Source organism: Macaca fascicularis, chromosome 11 (assembly GCF_037993035.2).
Source record: "Macaca fascicularis isolate 582-1 chromosome 11, T2T-MFA8v1.1".
Lineage (NCBI taxonomy): Eukaryota > Metazoa > Chordata > Mammalia > Primates > Cercopithecidae > Macaca > Macaca fascicularis.
Genome location: NC_088385.1, coordinates 18,094,549 through 18,116,817, shown reverse-complemented (window position 1 = coordinate 18,116,817; position 22,269 = coordinate 18,094,549). Strand labels below are relative to the sequence as shown.

Here is a 22,269-nt window from a genome sequence, read left to right as displayed (position 1 = left end):
ATTTTGTAACAATTATCTGTGAATAATTTTACTGGGACGTTTTAGAATCACAAGCAACGACTTTCAAGCTGTGGTCCCCAATCTTCTACCTGTCTCCTTTTTTGTTATGTGTATTTTTTTAAAGATAAATCTGTCGAAATCAACTCTGGTATGCACCATTCAGATAGAAATCATTTCTTATTGTCATGTAAATTACCCTTGCTGTGCCCTGTCAGTATTGGAACTTATTTATACCCCAGACATGCTTGGGCACCAGGAGACAGGAAAGGCCACCCTGGTCATGAACGTAGGCTTTCAGGCACAGACTTTGTCAGTCATACTGCTAGGGAGTGGTGGCCTGAGAAAAGGACCCAGGGCTGTGCTTTCTCAGCATTTGCTGCATGAGCAATGGCCAAACACTAATCATTTGGTTGTTGTATGTATGTGTCTTAAGAAAGCTTTAGATTGAGTATATTTACATAAGTGTGAATATATGTATATGTATATGTATATATATGTATAAATGTACCAAAATTCATATGCAGGAAAATATAGAATGATGATCTGAATTTATGTGAGAATATTGTCCTTGGTGTCTTCTTTTAGAAGCTTCTTTTGTTTTCGCCTTCTTCCCATCACATGCTCTCTTCAGGCCCTTCATGTCCACTCTTCATTGGTTTGCACATTTTCTTCTTTTGAGAAAATATTAGCTGCTCCTCCCTCCCTCTGGGTCAGACTTACGAGCTATCTGAACATTTAATCCTTGGGATTGCACTTATAGGAACTTTGGTTTAATACGTTTTCTTTTTATTTTGATGCTCCTGAAGCAGCATTTTATTCCCACTAACCCTCAGAAGTGGCTGTAAAGTGATCTAACCTCTAGAACATAAGGTATGTATAGGCCAAGGGCAGCAATTACACTCACAGGATGCCAGTAATTTCTCTTTGGAGTAGCCTTTAGTTTTAAAATGTGTCTGTGAATTATGCGTGTATGATGATATTCATTTGTGTGTATGTGTGTGTTTATACATGGATATAATATTGCCTGATGTGTGTGGGGCATTTGAAAGCAATTCTGATCATAAATTAATCTTGTAAATGCTAAAAGAATTTTCATAATGAGGCACACTTTTAAATAATCATATTTTGCTGTGTCTTTCTGTTTCTCTCTTAGTCATATATCACAATTCATTCAGCTCTTTCTGTCTTTGTGCATATGTATATGTGGACCACCTTGGAGGAACAATAACAGTAAACAGTAAGTAGTAAAGCATTAGAACTTGGCATTGTTGTTCTTTTATTAGTAACATTGTGGTTAGATGGGCTGAAGACTGAAAGTATTATTTTATAATCACAGAAAATTTCCTCTCTAGAGAAAAGTATTTTACATTGCTGTTGCTGGATAAAATACTTTCATTTGTTTTTATTGCACTTAAACCATAACAGCGTTTTGAATTGTCCTAGAAGAGACTCTCATAAAGAATGTGAATGCTGTGTCATCCGCAGTGTGGGGTTTTCAATTCATAGAGCATGTTTTGTGTTTCTTTGAACTATTGACTGATTTTTCAGTACAATACTTCCAAAGTACGATAAATCTTATTATGCTATTCTCAAGACTCCAAATCAACAAAACAGCCAGTGGCAACACACAGTGCATATAGTAATTTATGTTTCACCAATTGCTTCTACATATTGGTCCAGATTTCATTATGACAACCACACTGTTAGGTAAAGAAGACTGAGATCGTTACCACCAACTATTTTCCCCTCATGCTACTTTTCCTGGAGAATAAATAAACACAGAAAAATAATAAAATCTCTTACCTGCCGTAAAACAATCATTGAAAAATAAATTCTCACAAATTTAAATAAAGCTCTCTACTTTCTTTGAAAATTATAAAAAGGTGGTTAATGATCGTGAAACTGGAAGATCTTTTTAAAATCTATAGGAGGCTTGGTTTTTACCAAGAAAAGAGATCTTTTCCTAAATATGTAGAAATGTGTCTTTGCCTGTGTGGTTCACATCTATCTCTTCTATGGAAAAGCAAGAGCAGACACAGAGAAGCAGCTAGAATCCCTGTGAGAGGTTTAACGAGGAGTCAAATGGAACTCTTACAGTGCCCTTGCCAATGAAGCTCAATTCTGTCCTCCAGGGACCGACTCTAATGTAGTTCAGTGTGTTTAGTCCTGGCTTCCACTACTGAAATAGCCTATGAGACTGTCAGCAGTTTCAGTATTAGATAGTTGTATTTATGGGGGATGTTCAATGACAAATAATTTACTTTTTATGGAATAAAGAGAAAAATTTGAGCAATTGATCTCTAGACCATATTCCACTGGAAAACTAATAGCCATTCAGTTTTTTGTCCATATCTCACATGTTACAATTTTTATAGCATATAAACTGTAGATTATCTGTATTAAGCTCTTAGAAGAAAATGACCAGGAAGCATTTTGATTTTCTATTTATTTGAGCATTTGTTTTAATTTTTTCTCTTGATGAGCACTGGTTTCTCGCCTAAATGATGTGTTGACAATCCATACGTTTTGTGTCTTTCAAAATTAGAATGATTGACAGCCCTCAGGTGAATGGCATGTTCCAACTGCCAAGGCTTATTACTCTTGCTACACTTGAAAAACAGTGGAAATACACTAAAGGAGGTCATTTTTGCTTTTACATGGAGAGGCTTTTCCCATTATATTTACCCCCCCCCCCCACTTCAAGATTCCTATTAAGAGACCTATCTTATTTGTACTTGACCCTTACATGTTTAAAGAAAACCAAATAAGAATATTGCATTACAAGATACATTTTATAACACAAAATTATATACTTAAAGAAATAAGGAAACATACATAGAAAATGTGAGCAGATATGTGTCATCGGACACAAATTACAGGCTACAGGATAAATAATCCTACATTAGAAATGCAGATTGTCATGTTTTTAGATATTGTATCTTCATTCAGTCATATACTAGAATTCTGTTGGTTGCTAGCATTTCATTTAATTGCCCTAAAACTTTAATAAAAGACATTAGACAGCCTTAAGTTATACAATTTTATCCCATATTTTATTTATATGAAATGTCTTGACTAATGAACTTCTAAAATATTTTTTTTCTGAATATTCCAGACATTGCTATCATCTACTAATTTAGCTTTTCTTCCTAACTAGGTTTTTTGGCTAACTATAATTTAAAGTATTAGCATCGCCGCACTGGGTGATTCACTTTAGCTTGGCATAAAAAGCAAGAACAGAACCTGAGTGTAATTTATAGCTAAAACAAGACATAGTGTTTGCTAAGTGGAAATGGTATCTGCTCATGCTTCCTTCCCTTCCTTCTTTACTTCCCTTCAAATTAAAGGTGCAATGCAACATTTACAGTCAACTCGGTGTCACACATAGTGCCTACATATGTGCCACTTAAAAGCAGCTACCAATATCTAATTATGAAAAATTTGGTGATGGTGATTCAGGTGCTATGTAAAAACTATGAAAACATTAATCGCATATTTTGAAAATCCACTGCCTTAACTGCTAAGGATTGTACCTCAGCAGTTATAGTACTATAGCAGGTATAGCAACGTTGCATTGACAATCATACATCGAATCAATTACACTAAATCAATTTTATGCTGAAATTCCAAAGCTAATGATATATTCAAATGTAACTGTGAGAGAAGGGGTAAAGAAGACCGTGCTCTGAAGAGATGAGGGGATGCCACTGATAGATTGGTGTTATTACCTGTCTTAGCAGAGGGACTTAGGAGAAAATATTTAAAGAAGGCACAGTAATTCTAGAGAAAATGAAGTACCCAAAGGAAAACTAAAACATCCTCCTCATCAAAACACAAAAAGAAAAGGCAAAACAGGAAAGTCACACGTTTCTAGATACGCTTGCTTAGTGTGAATATCTGTAAGAGAAGCAGTTTGGGAGTGGGGATTGTATGTAGAGATTTCACCTGTTTCACTTAATAATTAGATAATGTGGAAAAATTATAAGAGTAAGCATTTAATGTATCTTAGGATGATTTGAGTGAAATCTGATCAGGGATCAATATATGTGAAGCCTATGGCCATTCTCGATTAACTCATTATTTCACTCTACAGTGACCACTTTCTGTCTTTTCTACTCATCTCAAAGCTTCAACCCTCTCCCCTGCAAAACTTTTCAGTGTTTTGGCTTCACTTTCTACCTTACAGAGGAAACAGAGGTGACAACTTTTTTTATCTTCCTTGACAGTAAACATAACTCCAACCCATATTAAATTCCTTTCTGTCTTGTTGAGCATAAGGAGTGCTCTCTCTCTCTCTCTCTCTCAATCTGTAACCATATAAAGCAAATTTTACCACTTATTTTCTGGAGCTCATTACTTCCAGCTTTTTCTGTGCTATTTTGATGGATTCCATCCTTTGGGTTTTTAGCCATGTTCATAACTTCACAACTGAAGGAAAGAAAGTCTTCTCTGGACCCTGCTTGTCCTTGGCTGCCACCTTTTCTTTCTCTCTATCTTTCACCACAGACACTGCCCCTTCACAGCAATGATTTTCGTAAGGTTGTGTATACTCGGTCTCCATATTTTTTAGCTTCTACTTGCTCTTCAAACCACTCTGTAGCGCTTCTGTTCCCATTATCTCCTGAGCACTGCTCTCACCAAAGTCCACAAGGAACCTCTTGGGAGATTATGCTATGTTGGCTATTCTCTTCTTCCTCAAGCATTCTCTTCTCCAACTTTCCGTAATCTTACACAACCCTGTTTTGTGTCTATATGTCTGACTGTTCTTTTTGTATCTCCCTTGCTTGTTCATTTTCACCTTCCTGTCCATTTAATGTTGCAATTTTCAGTTCTTAATCCTAGACTTTCCCTGTTTTCCTCTGAATCTCTGCCTTTGCCAGTCTAATCATTGGCCACATCTTCAATCCCTACCTATGAGGATGAACCACAGGGTCCTGTCAGTAGCCTTAGTAAAACACTCTTTTGTATTTCACACTCACAAAGCTAACTGCATGCTTGAATCTCCTTGTAAGTGTTTCAAACTTCTCAAACTTAACAGGTCTGAAACTGAACTCAATAATTTCCCCCAGAAACTTCTAGCTCTGTAAATTATACCAAGCTCAAACCATCCACAAAAGTCAGAAACCCAGGTATCATTCTTCATGCCTCTTTCTCCATCTACCCACCTCCAACAGCACTAAATCCAGTGTGATTCAATGTCCTGTTCTCTTGCTTCTGAAATAGTTGTTGTGTCAATTCGTTTCTCTCTATCCCACCCTACCAGTACTTTAGTTCAAATTATCTTTATCTTTTGCTTGAACTATTGCAATACCTTCACGAATACCTATTTGTATGAGTCTAGTCTACTTCTATCCTCTCTGGCTTCCTCCACTTCAGCCTGGAGTACAACAAAAAAGTATTTCCAACTGCATCAAGGTAGAACCAGTTTTTGTAACTTCAGTCTGATTAACCAGACTCTTCTACATAAAACTAACCAATGATTTCCAAATGCTTCCAGGATAGTAGTAGGATTCCTTAGCTTGGGCCAGGCATGATGGCTCATGGCTATAATCCCAGCACTTTGGGAGGCCGAGGCGGGTGGATCATCTGAGGTCAGGAGTTTGAGACCAGGCTGGCCAACATAGTGAAACCTGATCTCTATTAAAATACAAAAATTAGCTGGGCATGGTGTCAGGCACCTGTAATCCCAGCTACTCAGGAGGTTGAGACAGGAGAATCGCTCGAACCAGGGAGGTGGAGGTTGCAGTGAGCCGAGATCTCGCCATTTCACTCCAGCCTGAGTGACAAGAGTGAAAATTTGTCAAAAAAAAAAAAAAATTCCTCTGGTCCATGGGCCCTAAACAATGTATCCCTTACCTGAATCTCCAATCTCTTGTGATATCTCCATCACCTTTGCTCTCTGAATTTCTAAAACTCATTCATACAATGCTCCCTCCTGATACTGCGATGTGTGCTATTCTCTCTGCCTGGAATGTTCCTCTCCCAAATGTAGTCTTATTTCTGCTCAAACTTTACTTCCTCAGCATACTTCTAGAGTTTAAGTTTTCATAACCAACCTAGTCTATTTAGTATTGATATTTTGTTTTCTTTTTCATCACTATGAACTCTGAAAGAGCAGGGATTATGTCAGGTACTTCCTGAGCAATTTCTCCTGAGCACTTAAGTTAGTTCCAGAAAATAAGTAGCTACACAGAGAGTATGGGTTGAATGAATAAAGTAGAATAATTGCCAGTGGTAATTATACCATCAAATATTGAAATATGAAATGTTTGTTTTAATGTTTTGATTTAATTGTCTAAGGTGAGATATTAAAATTTACCCTAGGTTAACGTCTACTTTTTGTAGGGAACAACAAGTAGGAGACAACAAGGTAATAATATCTGCATATGATTGATCCCAGGGAACTGGGTGCAGAACAAAAGGTTGGTGAATGATCAAGGAGAGGAACACATAAGGGAAAGTCATTTTCATGAGGGTGATTATTTTACTCAAAATCCAGGCAATCTTTCAATTGTAATTGAGTAGACAAACCATAGTCCATGCATCCAACAGAATATTATTCAGAAATAAAAGTAACTGAGCCACTGATACATGTAACAATGTAAATGACTCTCAAAATGTGTTATGCTAAGTGAAGTCAGACACAAAAATCACAATCTGTATGTACTCATTTATGAGTCACTTTAGAAATGGCAGAACTATGAAGAACAAAATCAGACCAATGGTTGCCAAGGACTAGGGGTGATGAAAGGGGTTAACTTAGAAGACACACAAGACTTTTGGGGTGATGAAAATATTCTAAATCTTTATTTCATTGGCAGCTATATAACTTTATAATTTGTCAAAACCCATCAAACTTTATACTAAAAAGCATGAATTTATGAATTTTAATGCATTTTTTTTAAATTAAGAAAATAAAAATCCAGAAAAACAAAACAAAAACTCCAAGCAAGAATTCTATATAGGAGAGAGACAGAGCAAGATGGTAGAATGGAAAGCTCCACCTGTTGCCCCCCACCACAAGGACACCATGTTAACAACTATCTACACAGAAAAAACACCTACATAAGAACCAAAAATCAGGTGAACTCTCATATACCTGGTTTTCACTTCATATCACTGAAAGAGACACTGAAGAGATAGAAAACAGTCCTAAATCTCCCGGCATGACCCTGAGCAGCAGCGGCCTGGTGCAGAGAGCATCTCTGGGTGCTGACAGAAGGAGAAGACAGCAATTTATGACTCATTGAACTCAGTGCTATCCTGTTAGGGCAGAAAGGAAAGCCAGACCAAACTCAGCTGATGCCCACACACAGAGGGAACATTTAAACCAGCCCTAGCCAGAGGGGAATCACCGATACCAGTGGTCCAAACCTGGACCACCAAGGGCCAAAGTGCTCTCAATCTCTACATAAACTTGAAAGAAGTCTAGACCATTAGGATGGCAACTCTTAAGTGAGCTCTAGAGCTGAACTAGGACCAGAGACAGTGGACTGGGGGATACATGATACACTGAGACACCAGTTGGGGCAGCCAAAAGAGTGCTGGTATCACCCCTCTCCTAACCCATGGTGGCACAGCTCATGGCTCCAAAAGAGACCCCTTCCTTCTGCTTGAGGAGAGAAGAGGGAAGAGTGGGGAGGACTTGTCTTGCATCTTGGATATCAGCTCAGCCACATCAGGATAGGGCACCACACACAGTTATGAGGTCCCCGTTCCAAGCCCTAGCTCCTAGACATTTCTAGACACTCCCTGGGTCAGAGAGGACTTGCACTTGAACCCAGGAGTTTGAGTTGCAGTTAAGTATGATTGTGCCACTCTATTCCAGCATGGGTGACAAAGTGAGATCTTGTCTCTAAAAAAAAATTTTTTTAAAAAAGAAAGAAGTAGTGCAGGTTTTGAGGAAATAATAGTTCAAAGTGGACATGCAGATATGTTAATTTTGTGATATTTATTAGACACCTAAATGATGATCCTGAATAAGAATCAGACGAATTATTCTGTAAGTGAGGGGTTAGGTCTGGACCGGAGTAATATATTTAGGCATATTCAGTTTTTTAAATGATATTTAAAACTCTGAAACTGTCTGAGATCACTAAGGGAGAGTGTCGGTACTGAAAAGAAGAAATCCAAAGACTGAGAATTAGTCTAATTTTCATTTTCTGGCTTTTCAGAATGCAGCAGTAGGCTCTCTAGAAATAGATGGAGGGAAAAATTCTCCTTCTCTCCCTTCATCAGAATGAAGACAAATTGTACCCCTATACCTAAGTCTGTGGAGGGCTTCTCTTACATAGCTATGATGGTATAATCTGTTTATAAAATAAGTATCACAGCCTACCTTAATGGAGCAATCTGAATATGTAAATGTAAGTAAGAATCCAACGTAAAGATTTCTCTCTCTATATATGATTTATTAAACATTTTGTCAATAGTATTTCAGTCTTATTTGGTTTAATATTTCTTTTATCATTACATAATCTTTAGTTATGCAAAGACTCTCACTGAATAATTTATTCTTTTATTCATTAGGAACTTATTAAGTGTTTATTATGTGTTAAGTATTTTCAGCTAAGTCCTATAGCTTTAAACCTTGTTGGTTTTATTATGTTTCCATTCCTTATGTTTTGAAAAACTTTTCTTTGGATTTATTTAAGCGGAAAGAAAGTGTGAATATTGTTATTTTTAGAGAGTTGAAGTTAGAAATGCGAAAAATCAAATATGCATGCATCTACTATTTTATAACTGTAGCAATATTGGCAAAATTTCATGTTCAGAAATTTTTTATAAGAAAACGATTCTTTAAAATTCCAACTACTGATACACTCAAAGCTATTATAAAGCAAAATGAGTCAAGTTACTTTGAATTTAAGAAGCCAATTAAATATTGGTGCCATGAGGTCCTTCAGCAATGACCTTGAAGAGCTAAAGGATATCCTGGGAATCTCACTGCTAACTCTCAAAGCTACTAGTTCTTGTAGATCTCTACTGATCCACATCAACTGCTGTTGTGCTGTTGATCCTAAATTAAATACACTGGCCTGTTCTTGGTACTAAAAACCTCTGTTGTTTTTGTTTACCTAAATATAAAGACTTAGTGTTACTCATGATCATTTTCCAGATGATAATAGCAAAGTTACATAAACATTAAGAAAGACCTACAGAAGATTTGTTTCTAGACTCTAGGGTTTTACAAATTAATAGAAGAGGCGGGAATACTTCCAATGCATTCTATGAGGCCAGTATTACCCTGATACCAAAACCAGAAAAAGACATACCAAAAAATGAAAATAGGCCAATATCTCTGAAAAATAGCAATGCAAAAATTGTCAAAAAATATTTTCAAGCCAAATTCAACAATATATTAGAAAGATCACGTATCACAATCAAATGAGATTTATCCCTGGGATTTAAGGATGATTCAACATATGTAACCCAGTCAATGTGATACATCATATCAACAGAATGAAGGATAAAAACTATATCATCATTACAATTGATGCTAAAGAAGCATTTATAAAAGCCAACTTTCCTTCATGACAAAGTCACTTAAAAAGTGGATAGAAGCAACATGCCTCAACATAAAAAAGCCACATACGACAAACCCACAGCTAGTTCATACTAAATGGAGAAAAACTGAAAGTATTTCCTCTAAAATCTGGAACAAGACAAGGATGACCACTGTTACCATGGTTACTCAACAAAGTACTGGAAGTCCTAACTATCGCAGTCAGACAAGAGAAAGATATAAAAGCATTCAAATTAGAGTGGAAGAAGTCAAATTATCCTTGTTTGCAGATGATATGATCTTATATTTGGAAAAAACGAAAGATTCCACAAGAAAATTATTAGAACAGATAAATGAATTCAGTCAAGTTGTAGAATACGAAATTAACATACAAAAATCAGTAGCATTTCTACATACCAAGAGTGAACAACGTGAAAATTAAATAAAACAGTAATCCTATGCACAATAGCCTCACATAAAATTAAATACATAGGAATTAACCAAGGAAGTAGAAGATCTCTAATGAAAACTATAAAACACAAATGAAAGAAATTGGAGAGGACACAAAAATGGAAAAATATTCCATGTTCATAGACTGAAAGAATTAATATTGTTAAAATGTTCATACTACCCAAAGCAATCTACATATTCAATGTAATTCTTATGAAAATACCAATGAAATTCTTCATAGAAACGGAAAAGACAATCCTAAAGTTTATACAGAACAACAAAAGACCCAGAATAAACAAAGCTAGCCTACACAAAAAGGACAAAATTGAAGGATTCACATTAATTTGACTTCAAATTATACTATAGAGCTACAGTCACCGAAACAGTATGATACTGTCATAAAAACAGACACATAGACCAATGGAACAGAATAGAGAACACAGGAACAAATCTACACACCTACAGTGAACTCATTTTCTACAAAGGTGCCAAGAGCATACACTGGGAAAAAAGACAGTCTTTTCAATAAATGGTGCTGGGAAAACTGGATGCCCTTATGCAGGAGAATAAAACTAGGCCCCATCTCTCACCATTTACCAGGAAAAAAATCAAAATGAATTAATGACTTAAATCTAAGACCTCAAACTATAAAACTACTACAAGGAAACATTGAGGAAAATCTCCAGGACATCGGTCTGGGCAAAAATTTCTTGAGCAATACCCCACAAACACAGGTAACCAAAGCACAAATGAACAAATTGGATCATGTCAGGTTAAAAAACTTCTGCACTGCAAAGGATACAATCAACAAAGTGAAGAGACAACCCACAGATTGGGATGAAATACTTGGAAACTACCCATCTGACGAGTGATTAATAACCAGAATATGTAAGGAGCTCAAATAACTCTATAAAAAAATCTAAAAATCTAATAATTATTAGACATACAAATGGCAAACAGATATATGAAAATGTGCTCAACATCACTAATCATCAGAGAAATGCAAATCCAAACTACAATGAGGTAGCATGTCATCCCAATTAAAATGGCTTATATCCAAAAGACAGGTGATAAAATATGTTGGCAAGGATGTGGAGAAAATGAAACCCTCATATGATGCTTGGTGAGAATGTAAATTAGTAGAACCACTATGGAGGGCAGTTTAGAGGTTTCTCATAAAAGCTAAAAATTGAGCTATTATACGATCCAGCAATCCCACTTTTGGGTATATACCCAAAAGAAAGGAAATCAGTATATTGAAGAGCTATCTGCTCTCCTAAGTTTGTTGCAACACCGTTTAAAATAGCTAACATTTGAAAGTAAGCTAAGTGTCCACTAACAGACGAATGGATAAAGAAAATGGGGTATATATACACAACGGAGTACTTGAGCCATAAAAAAGAATGAGATCCAGTCATTTGCAACAATCTGGATGGAACTGGAGATCATTATGATAAGTGAAATAAGCAAGGCACAACAAGACAAACATTGCGTGGTCTCACATTTCGTGGGATTTAAAAGTCAAAACAATTGAACTCATGGACATATAGAGTAGAAGGATGGTTACCAGAGGCTGGGAAGGGTAGTGGGAAGGTGAGGTTGGAAATGGTGGGGAAGGTGGGGATAGTTAGTGGGTACAAAAACAGTAGTAAGAAAAATGAATAAGACCTAGTATTTGATAGCACAACAAGGCAACTATGGTCAATAATAAACTTAACTGTATATTTTAAAGTAACTTAAAGAGTGTAACTGAATTTTTTCTAACTCGAAGGATAAATACTTAAGGTGATGGAGACACCATTCTCCATGATGTGCTTATATCACATTACATGCCTGTATCAAAACACTTCGTCTACCCCATAAATATACACACCTGCCATGTACCAACAAAATTTAAAAAGAGAAGATGCAAGTTTACTTTTTGAAAAGACAAATAAAAAAACAACTTTTGGTAAGATGGGCTAAGATAACATAAATAAAGAAAAAACATTGAAAACAAAAAATTGGGTGGCTTTTTGATTCTCAGATATTTTTAAGCTTGAGGATATTATAAAGAACTAATTTATGTGAAAACTTAGATGCAACATTCAGTGTCTTACTTTTAACTTTTGGTATGTTTTTCTATATTATAAATTTTTCTCTTATTTATGACTCACAAGTTGTAATGTTATTAAAGTTAAAACAATTTTTACTTTTCATTCTGATTTTTGAACTGATGAATTTATATAGTAGATTGTGTTTTTAAATTTTTTAATTGGCAAATTAATTTTACTTTTATTTTTAATGTAAATTTATTTTTAATTGACAACAATTTATGATACACAACGTGATGTTTTAACATATGTATACATTGTGAAATGGCTAAATCAAGCTAATTAATGCATATATTACCTCACATATTGATCTTTTCTCATGGTGAGAAGACTTAAAATCTACATTTAGTAATTTTCTTTTTTTTTTTCTTTTTTTTGAGACAGAGTCTTGCTCTATCGCCCAGGCTGGAGTGCAGTGGCACGATCTCGGCTCAGTGCAACCTCCGCCTCCTGGGTTCAGGCCATTCTCCTGCCTCAGCCTCCCGAGTAGCTGTGACTACAGGCACCCGCCACCACGCCTGGCTAATTTTTTGTATTTTTAGTAGAGACGGGGTTTCACTGTGTTAAGCAGGATGGTCTCGATCTCCTGACCTCGTGATCCGCCTGCCTTGGCCTCCCAAAGTGCTGGGATTACAGGCGTGAGCCACCACGCCCGGCAGTAATTTTCAATATACAATATATTATTATTAACTGTACTCACCATATTTTACAATAAACCTCCTGAATTTATTCCTCCTAAGTGAAATTTTGTATTCTTTCATCAGCATTTCCTAAAACCTACCCCCACCCTCACCCCACCCACTGCTCCTGGTAATTACCATTTTACTCTTTGCTTTTATCAGTTTGAATTTTTAAGTTCACATTTAAGTGAGATTATGTTGCATTTGTATTCCAGGGCCTGCCTTTTTTCTCTTAACATAATGTCCTACAGGTTCATCCACATTGTTGCAAATGGTAGAATTTCTTTCTTTTTTCGGGCTGAAGAATATGCCATTGTATATATACATATATCACATTTATTAATCCATTAATGCACTGATGGACACTTGGGCTGATTGTATCGTATCTTGGCTTTTGTAAATAATGTGGCAATGAACATGGAAGTTAAGATAGGTCTTTGGCATACTGATTTATTTCTTTTAGATATAAAAGAAATAAATCCCAGTAGTGGGATTGCCAGATTACATGGCAATTCTATTTTAATTTTTTTCAGGAACCTCCAGACTGTTTTCCATAATGGTATTGTATTAGGCTATTCTTGTACTGCTATAAAGAAATACCTGAGGCAGGGCCTGGTGGCTCATTACCGTAATCCCAGCACTTTGGGAGGTCCAGGCGGGTGGATCACCTGAGGTCAGGAGTTCGAGAACAGGCTGGCCAATGTGGTGAAACCCCATCTCTACTAAAAATACAAAAATTATCCCAGCATGGTGGTGGTCACCTGTAATCCCAGCTATTTGGGAGGCTGAGGCAGAAGAATCGCTTGAACCTGTGAGGCAGAGGTTGCAGTGAGCCGAGATCGCGCCATTGCGGTCCAGCCTTGGTGACCAGAGTAAAACTCCATCTCAAAAAAGAGGAAAGAAGGAAAAATAGAAATACCTGAGACTGGGTAATTTACAAGAAAAGAGGTGAGCAGCGTTTGGAAGCTCCTATTGAAAAGAACATAATAAGCATGCGAATCCTTCACTGGCAACCAAGGTATCCAGGTTCTCTCATCAGAACTGACCAGGAGGCTGGCATGATCCACAGAGAGGAAGGAACAGTGTGGTGCAGTGACCCCTGTGAGAGCCACACGGGGCAGGAGAGCCCCACCCCACTGCCATTTTAAGAGAGGCAGTGAGTGAGCATGCTACCTAGCCGGGGAACCGGGGAACCATGCTTATTCCACGGAACTGTGCAACCCAGGGATTGGGAGATCCCACTTGTGAACCCATGCCATCGAGTCCTAGCATCCCAACCCCGGAACCATTCAGCTCAACAGCCTCTCAGCTGGAATATGCTTAAGCCTACTGAGCTCCTGGCGGGAGGTGCAACCAGCACCACAGCTGCTACTGCTTGCTTTCTAAGCCATTTGAGCTCCTTGGGGGAGGGGCAGCAGCCAGCATTGGGACTCACAACTGCCTAACACTCTAAGCTCCCTGGGTGGGGTAATGGCAGCATCCATCTCTATATCTCCAGGCTGTGCTTTTCCCCTGCTGGAGCCAGGGAGACTGGATGGCTTGGTCCCAAAACATATCCCCCACAGCCCAACACACCAGCTGTGGCAGACTGCAGCCAGAGTGCCTCTTCAGACCTGACCCTGATCCAGCCTTCCTTCTGCAATGGGTGGGGCTTCCCTGCAGGAACTCCAACAACTCCAGTCAGAGGCTCAGGGACAGAAGTCAGGTCTCCCTGGGCCAGAGCCCATAAGGGGAGGGGTGACTGCAGTCTCTGTGGACCCAGCAGACTTAGCCTTTCCTCCTGGAAGTTTTAAGGAATCCTGACAGCCCAGATGAGTGTCGTTCCCTCCAGTGAAGCATGTCCCCTCAACCAAGTGCTTCATTAAATGGACCTGTTCCCCATACCACTCAACTGGGTGAGACCCTCCAACAGGGGTTGTCAGACATCCCACACAGGAGCAATCCTACTGGCATCAAGTTGGTGTCCCTTGAGGTCAGAAATCCCACACAGGAGCAATCCTACTGGCGTCAAGTTGGTGTCCCTTGAGGTCAGAAATCCCAGAAGAAGGAGCAGGCACCCATCTTTGCTGTTCTCCAGCCTCCTTAAATGACATCTGCTGGCATGGTAGTGAACCAGATGAATAGGGCCTGAAGTGAACCCCCAACAAACTGCAGCATCCCTACAGAAGAGGGACCTGACCATTGAAAGAAAACAAACAGAAAGCAAAAACAACAGCATCAAAAACAACAAAAAGCCCCCACTAAAACCCCATCCAAGGATCAGGAGCATCAGAGATTGAAACTAGACAACCTCATGAAGATGAGAAAGAATCAATGAAAAAGTGCTGAAAACCCAAAAGGCCAGAATGTCTCTTCTCCTCCAAACGATTACAACGCCTCTCCAGCAAAGGTGCAGAACTGGACAGAGGATGAGAAGAAGAATTGACAGAAGTAGGCTTCAGAAGATGGGTAATAAAAAAAAAAATACTGAGCTAAGGGAGTATGTTCTAAACCAATGCAAAGAAGCTAAGAACCTTGATAAAAGGTTAGAGGAGCTACTAACTTCAGTAACCAGTTTAGAGAGAAACATAAGTGACCTGACAGAGCTGAAAAAACCCAGCGCAAGAACTTTGTGAAGCATACACAAGTATCAATAGCCAAATCGACCAAGCAGAAGAAAGGGTATCAGAGTTTGAAGGCCGCCTTGCTGAAATAAGGCATGCAGACAAGACTCGACAAAAAAGAATGAAAAGGAGTCAATGAAGCCTCTAAGAAATATGGGACTTTGTAAAAAGACTGAACTTACAATTGATTTGAGTACCTGAAGGAGACAGAGAAACAAGCTGGAAAACACACTTCAGGGTATTATCCAGAAGAACGTTCCCAACATAGCAATACAGGCCAACATGCAAATTCAGGAAATACAGAGAACACCACTAAGATACTCCAAGAGAAGATCAACCCCAAGACACATAATCATCAGATTCTTCAAGACTGAAATGAAGGAAAAAATGTTAAGGGCAGCCAGAGAGAAAGGCCAGGTCACCTACATAGGGAAGCCCATCAGACTAGGAGTGGACCTCTTAGCAGAAACTCTACAAGCCAGAATAGATTCGGGGCCAATATTCAACATTCTTAAAGAAAAGAATTTTCAACCCAGAATTTCATATCCAGCCAAACTAAGCTTCATAAGCAAAGGAGAAATAAAATCCTTTCCAGAAGAGCAAATGTTGAGGGATTTTGTTACCACCAGGCCTGCCTTCCAAGAGCTCCTGAAAGAAGCACTAAATATGGAAAGGAAAATTGGTATCAGCTACTGCCAAAACACACCAAAATATGAAGACCAATGACACTATGAAGAAACTGCATCAGTTAGTGTGCAAAATTACCAAAGAGCATCATGATGACAGAATCGAATTCACACATAGCAATATAAACCTAAAATGGACCGAATGCCCCAATTAGAAGACACAGACTGGCAAATTGGATAAAGAGCCAAGACCCATCAGTGTGCTGTATTCAGGAGACCTATCTCATGTGCAAAGACACACATAGGCTCAAACTAAAGGGATGGAGGACAATTTAGCAAGAAAATGGAAAGAAGAAAAAAAAAAATAAAAGCAAGTTGTCAATCCTAGTCTCTAACAAAACGGAATTTGAGCCAATGAAAATCAAACAAGACAAAGAAGGGCATTACGTAATGGTAAAGAGAACAATTCAATAAAATGAGCTATCTGTGCTGAATATATATGTACCCACTACAGTAGCACCCAGATTCATAAAACAAGTTCTTAGAGACCTATGAAGAGACTTTGACTCCCCCACAATAATAGTAAGAGACTTTAACATCCCACTGTCAATATTAGACAGATCCACAAGACGAAAATTTACAAGGATATTCAGGACCTGAACTCAGCTCTGGATCAAATGGGCCTAATAGACACCTACAGAATTCTCCACCCCAAATCAACAGAATATACATTCTTCTCAGTGACACATGGCACTTATTCTAAAATCAACCGCATAATTGGAAGTAAAACACCCCTCGGCAAATGCAAAAGAACTGAAATTAAAACAAACAGTCTCTCAGACCACAGTGCAATCAAACTAGAGCTCAGGATTAAGAAACTCACTCAAAACCACACAATTACATGGAAATTGAACAACCTGCTTCTGAATGATCCCTGGGTAAATAATGAAATTAAGGTAGAAATCAAGAAGTTCTTTGAAACCAATGAGAACAAAGAGACAATGTACCAGAATCTCTGGGACACAGCTAAAGCAGTGTTAAGAGAGAAATTTATAGCACTAAATGCCCACATCAGAAAGATGAAAAATCTCAAATTGACACCCTAATATCACAATTAAAAGAGCTAGAGAGGCAAGAGCAAATGAATTCAAAAGCTAGCAGAAGACAAGAAACAACTATCATCAGACAGAACTGAAGGCGATAGAGATACAAAAAACCCTCCAAAAAAAATCACTGAATCTAGAAGCTGGTTTTTTGAAAAAAATTAACAAAATGGATAGACCACTAGCTAGACAAATAAAGAAGAAAAGAGAAAAATCAAATAGAACAATAAAACATGATAAAGGGGATATCACCATTGACCCCACGGAAATATACACTACCATAAGAGAATACTATAAGCACCTCTACACAAATAAACTAGAAAATCTAGAAGAAATGGATAAATTCCTGGACATATATACCCTCCCAAGACTAAACCAGGAAGAAGTCAAATCCTTAAATAGACCAATAACGTTCTGAAATTGAGGCAGCAATTAATAGCCTACCAACCAAAACAAAAACAAAAACAAAAAACCCCACGACCAGACAGAATCACAGTTGAATTCTACAAGAAGTACAAAGAGGAGCTGGTACCATTTCTTCTTAAACTATTCCAAACAACTAAGAAGGAGGGAGTCCTCCCTAATTCATTTTACGAAGTCAGCATCATCCTGATACCAAAACTGGGAAGACACACAGCAGAAAAAGAAAACTTCAGTCCAATGAACCTGAATAGATACCTCAGAAATAACACCACACATTTACAACCATCTGATCTTAGACAAACCTGACAAGAACCAGCAATGGGGAAAGATCTCCTATTCACTAAATGGTGCTGGGAAGACTGGCTAGCCATATGCAGAAAACTGAAACTGGGCCTTTTCCTTACACCTTATACAAACATTAACTCAAGATGCATTGAAGACTTAAGTGAAAACCCAAAACCACGAAAACCCTAGAAGAAAACCTAGGCAATACCATTTAGGACATAGGCTTGGGCAAACACTTCATGACTAAAATGCCAAAAGCAATTGCAACTAAAACCAAAATTGACAAATGGAATCTAATTAAACTAAAGAGCTTCTGCACAGCAAAAGAAACTATAAAGAACTCAATCAAATTTACAAGAAAAAAGCAAACAACCCCATCAAAAAGTGGGCAAAGAATATGAACAGATGCTTCTCAAAAGAAGACATTCATACAGCCAACAGACACATGAAAAAATGCTCATCATCGCTCACCATCAGAGAAATGCAAATCAAAACCATAATGAGATACCATCTTACACCAGTTAGAATGGCAATCATTAAAAAATCAGGAAACAATAGGTGCTGGAGAGGATGTGGAGAAATAGGAACACTTTTACACTATTGGTGGCACTGTAAACTAGTTCGACCATTGTGGGAAACAGTGTGGCGATTTCTCAAGGGTCTAGAACTAGAAATACCATTTGACTCCAGCCATCCCATTACTGGATATATACCCAAAGGATTATAAGTCATGTTGCTATAAAGACACATGCACACGTATGTTTATTGCGGCACTATTCACAATAGCAAAGACTTGGAATCAACCCAAATGTCCATCAGTGACAGACTGGATTAAGAAAATGTGGCACATATACACCATGGAATACTATGCAGCCATAAAAAAGGATGAGTTCATGTCCTTTGTAGGGACATGGATGCAGCTGGAAACCATCATTCTCAGCAAACTATGGCAAGAACAGAAAACCAAATACCGCATGTTCTCACTCATAGGTGGGAATTGAACAATGAGATCACTTGCACACAGGAAGGGGAACATCACACACTGGGTCCTATTGTGGAGAGGGGGTAGGAGGGAGGAATAGCATTAGGAGATATACCTAATGTAAATGACGAGTTAATGGGTGCAACGCACAAACATGGTACATGTATACATATGTAACAAACTGCACGTTGTGCACATGTACCCTAGAACTTAAAGTATAATAAAAAAAAATGGCTTATAACCAAAAGGCAATAACAAATGCTGGTAAGGATATGGAGAAAAGGGAACTCTTATACACTGTTGGTGGGAATGTAAATTAGTACAACCACTATGGAGAACGGTTTGGAGTTTCCTCAAAAACCTCAAAGCAGAGCTGCTATAAAATCCAGCAATTTTACTGCTAGGTATATACCCAAAAGAAAGAAAATCAGTATACTGAAGTACTATCTGCACTCCCAGGTTTATTGCAGCACTATTCACAATAGCTAAGATTCTGAGGCAACCTAAGTGTCAGGTAGGTATACACAATGGAGTACTATTCAGCCATAAAGAGGAATGAGATTTTGTCATTTACGACATGAATGGAACTGAAGGTCTTTATGTTGAGTGAAATAAGTCAGGCACAGAAAGACATAAAGTCACATGTTTTCACGTATTTACAGGAGCTAAAAATTAAAACAACTGAAGTCAGAGAGAGAGAGTAGAAAGATGGTTACCAGAGGCTGGGAAGGGTAGTAAGGAGTGTAAAGGGAACAGTGGGTGATTAATGAGTACAAAAACATAGAAAGAATGAATAGATCAATATTTGGTAGTACAACAGGCTGACTATAGTCAATGATAATTTAATTGTACATTTTAAAATAACTAAAAAGGTATTTGTAACAAAGGATAAATGCTTCAGGTGATGGATATCTCATTTACCCTGATGTGATTATTATACATCATATGACTGTATCAACATATCCCATATCACATAAATATATGTAACTACTATATACCCATAAAAATTAAAAAATTAAAATTGAAAAAATTACATTCTAAAAATATTATATAAGGCTAATCTTTTTATTTCATTTCAAACATATTCATTGTGTTCCTACTTATGTCCTCAATATTTCCATGTGTTTAGTAACTTTATTTATCCATCCATTTTAAAATTAATCTATAATATTCCACATCTGTCTTTTAATTGGTGGCCTTACTATTGCTATTTTTATATTACTATTTTGTGTAAAATTTTATATACTCTAAAGCCAATGGGCTCATCAAACATACTCTCAATGTAATTTTTCAGCATTATAAAAGTATGTGGAATAAACTATAAAAATTTCCTTTCTGTATGCACTCTGTGGATTATAGTGCCCTCTTCAGAAAGCAATACTCTTAGCGTTTTTTCTCCATTTATACATATGTATATGCATTTGTACATTAGTGGGATCATATCATACATAGGATTCTGCAAATTGCTTTTTCTCCTTAACAATATCTGTGTATCTTTATACTTCAGCACACTTAAGAGCACCTTATTTTTTTCAGCAATTACCATAGTATAACATGAAATATTCCACTAAGTAGCAAATCACTGGCCTGGGATGAAACATACATTGCTTTCTATGATCTACTATTATGAACAACACTGCTTGTAATATTCCTTTTCATACATCATGTGTACATGCACACAATCTGTATGACAGAGTCATAGAAGTAAATTAGCTAAGGCAAGAAAGTGTGGATAGTTTATATTTTCATTAATTTTTCTAAATTACCCTCAGATTGATGCCTAACAACCAACAGTTTATATGAGTTTTTATAAAATGTTTATATTTTTATATTAACAGAAAGAAAAAATTTATAGAACAGTATATACAGTGTGATCCCACTTATGTACAAAAAATAAGCATATGTACAAGTGGATAGAAAAAGCTACCAAGTGCATTGCTTTCTGAAGAGGAAAGTATAGCAACCAATAGATTACAAGAGTTTTTTACACCTTTAGAAACATTGGATAATATCATTCAAATTAATGAGATATAATATATGCCAATACATACAGTATAATTAGCATTTTCCTGATCACTAAAGTGGTTGAACACATTATTTTTTAAAATTTCTTTTGTGAATTTCTTGTTTATATTCAGTCTCTTTTTTTATTTGATTTCCCATTCTACTTTTTATTTAATTTAAAAAATCCTATGTAGTCTCATAATTTAATCTTCTTTAATATGTAATATGTATTGCAAATAAAATCTTTCAGATTGCAATTTGCCTTTAATTTTTTTGTAAAGTATTTTAAATGTGGGCAAGTATGCATAATAATGCAGCTAAAATCATATGTATATACCATGTCAGTTTTAAAAAGAGAAAATTATGTTTGTATTATTTCTGAGGGCTCTGTTCTGTTCCATTGGTCTATATCACTGTTTTGGTTACTGTAGCCTTGTAGTATAGTTTGAAGTCAGGTAGCATGATGCCTCCAGCTTTGTTCCTTTTGCTTAGGATTGTCTTGGCAATGTGGGCTCTTTTTTGGTTCCATATGAAATTTAAAGTAGTTTTTCCAATTCTGTGAAGAAAGTCATTGGTAGCTTGATGGGGATGGCATGGAATCTATAAATTACCTTGGGCAGTATGGCCATTTTCACAATATTGATTCTTCCTGTCCATGAGCATGGAATGTTCTTCCATTTCTTTGTGTTCTCTTTTATTTTCTTGAACAGTGGTTTGTAGTTCTCCTTGAAGAGGTCCTTCACATCCCTTGTAAGTTGAATTCCTAGGTATTTTATTCTCTTTGAAGCTATTGTGAATGGGAGTTCACTCATGATTTGGCTCTCTGTTTGTCTGTTACTGGTGTATAAGAATGCTTGTGATTTTTGCACATTGATTTTGTATCCTGAGACTTTGCTGAAGTTCCTTATCAGCTTAAGGAGATTTTGGGCTGAGACAATGGGGTTTTCTAAATATACAATCATGTCATCTGCAAACAGGGACAATTTGACTTCTTCTTTTCCTCACTGAATACCTTTATTTCTTTCTCTTGCCTGATTGCCGTAGCCAGAACTTCCAACACTATGTTGAATAGGAGTGGTGAGAGGGGGCATCCCTGTCTTGTGCCAGTTTTCAAAGGGAATGCTTCCAGTTTTTGCCCATTCAGTATGAAAAATATGGAACGCTTCACAAATTTGCGTGTCATCCTTGCACAGGGGCCATGCTAATCTTCTCTGTATCGTTCCAGTTTTAGTATATGTGCTGCCGAAGTGAGCATGGTTATAAGCCATTTTAAACTGGGATGACATAATATTTCATTGTAGATTTGATTTGCATTTATCTGATGATCAGTGAGGTTAAGCACCTTTTCATATACCTGTTTGCCATTTGTACGTCTTTTGAGAAATGCCTATTCATATCCTTTGCCCATATTAAAAATCAGATTATTAGATTTTTTCCTACAGAGTTTTTTGAGCTCCTTATATATTCTGGTTATTAATCCCTTGTCAGGTGGATAGTTTGCAGATATTTTCTCCC

At 37.2% G+C, this 22,269-nt stretch overlaps 1 non-coding gene across 1 annotated transcript; it reads right to left on the bottom strand.

Moving 5' to 3' along the window:
• Nucleotides 1–21,902: 21,902 nt before the first annotated feature.
• Nucleotides 21,903–22,009, bottom strand: LOC123567848 (U6 spliceosomal RNA). The gene has a single exon (XR_006690939.1). It is a non-coding gene; the product is annotated as a U6 spliceosomal RNA (small nuclear RNA).
• Nucleotides 22,010–22,269: the final 260 nt, after the last annotated feature.